The 1,823-nt window shown below is 38.2% G+C and overlaps 1 long non-coding RNA gene across 2 annotated transcripts in view; it reads right to left on the bottom strand.

The window, feature by feature from the left end:
• The window catches only part of LOC147012402 (uncharacterized), a 40,935-nt gene extending 39,826 nt beyond the window's left edge, over positions 1–1,109 (bottom strand). Inside the window, exon 1 of one of the 2 annotated variants that reach the window (XR_015051598.1) lies at positions 827–1,109. This is a non-coding gene — a long non-coding RNA (uncharacterized LOC147012402). The remainder of the gene's footprint in view (positions 1–826) is intronic. The other variant, XR_015051599.1, reaches the window with a different exon arrangement.
• Between the last annotated feature and the right edge of the window lie 714 nt (positions 1,110–1,823).

The following is a 1,823-nucleotide window of genomic DNA, read 5'->3' as shown; positions in this document are numbered from 1 at the left end:
ATGCCATTTCTTTATATTTTCTGATATAAAAGGATATATTAAGTTCTGAATGAAAAACAAAGGTTCTGTTATATTAACAGTGAAATAAAGAATTGTGGAGACCAAATACTTTTGTCAATTTCAACCCATTTTTGAGAAAATTGGGAATTATTTGAAAAAAAGTACGAGGGTGCCAATATTTTTGACCACAATAGTATCATTCAGCATATGTGCTGTGGTTACAACGTTTACCCTGCTCAGACACAATCACGCAACTTGCATTTTATATATATATATATATATATATATATATATATATATATATATATATATATATATATATATATATATATATATATATATATATATATCAGAAATAGTGCCACCTTTGGTGAAATTCGGTATTAAAAACATTCTTCATCTTCATAGTATAACTCATATATATAAAAGTATACCTCCTCACAGGTGTAATCTCACTTCTGGTTCTGGGTTTGGAGTGTCGGCAGGTTCTCTCAGGGTCTCTGTCGTCTTTCTCAAAGTTAAGTTTCCGGTCGTTATCTGTCCCGTTTTAACTGTTTATTTTCTCACCTACATGTTGCTGTGTGTTCCTAGTTTGGTTGTTTCAAAAATCGTGCTACTTAGTGAGTTTTCATCGACCTTGTCTTTCCGGGTCCCTTGAGGCCTACCCAGCCTTCCCCTCTTGGTGTACGATCATTTTTATTTGTATTCTCACTTTCCTCTTCAATTCCTATTTCCCCCCACTTTCCCAATGCCCCGATCCTTCCCAACTAAACCCTCTGTTTCTTGTCTTAAATTTAAAGAAAACCCCCCCACCCCAAAAAACAACCTTCCTCCCTGCATATCCACGAGTCCCGATCCCTCTTCTTCTTCTTCTTCTTCTTCTTCTTCTTCTTCTTCTTCTTCTTCCTCCTTCTGCCGGCACACCATCTTTCTTCTATTTGAGCCAACCCACTTTCTCCATTACTCTCACAATTTCTTCCTACAACCTTCCATTCCCAAATCTTACCTATTCTTCAGAAATCCATCAAAAAGTGTTTTTTTCCTTGTATCCTTTCAATACATACACTTCCTATAACCAGGTGTCTCTCTCCACCCTCTTCCCGATATTTTACATCAACCCAGCAGCTTCACTCTGCGTTTACCGTTCAAAATTCACCATACACCTCCACAATTTTACTTCAACCTTCCCTTTTTCGAATGTTATGCAATCCTTATTTAAAATAAATAAATAAACAAATTCCCCATTGACTATACACCTCCCGTAACCACGTGCTTCTCCCGTAACCACGTGCTTCTCCCGTAACCACGTGATCCGTTTCCACCCCCTGCGTTTAACGATCCAAATTCACCATTCACCTCACGATTTTTTACTACAACCTTTCCATGACCTAATCTGATGAAAACTTTCTCAAAATATTAATATTCATAATAATAATAATAATAATAATAATAATTCCAGCAATCTCTGTGTGTGTCTGTCTGTTTGTCTGTTTGTCTGCGACCACCGTTTCTCGATGACCGTCGGTCCGATCTGATTGAAACTTGGCAGGAATATTGCCGGGGCCCCGCAGATGTGCCTTTGAGGTTTGATGTCGATCGGACGACCGGTTCCCAAGTTACGGCCATTTATCTATCGACCAATGACAAGACACGGTGCTATGACATCACGAATGACGTCACAATTAATGTTTATTTATTTATTTATATTTTTGCACGATTGACGGTCCGATGTGATTGAAACTTGCCAGGAATATTGCTGGGGGCCCGCTGATGTGCCTTTTCAAGGTTTGATATTAATTGGACAAGCGGTTCCCAAGTTACGG

Source organism: Eptatretus burgeri, chromosome 15, assembly GCF_056783735.1.
Source record: "Eptatretus burgeri isolate ZD-2024b chromosome 15, Ebu_testis_v1, whole genome shotgun sequence".
NCBI lineage: Eukaryota > Metazoa > Chordata > Myxini > Myxiniformes > Myxinidae > Eptatretus > Eptatretus burgeri.
Note: the sequence above shows the minus strand (reverse complement) of the source record. Positions and strands in the feature narration are given on the sequence as shown.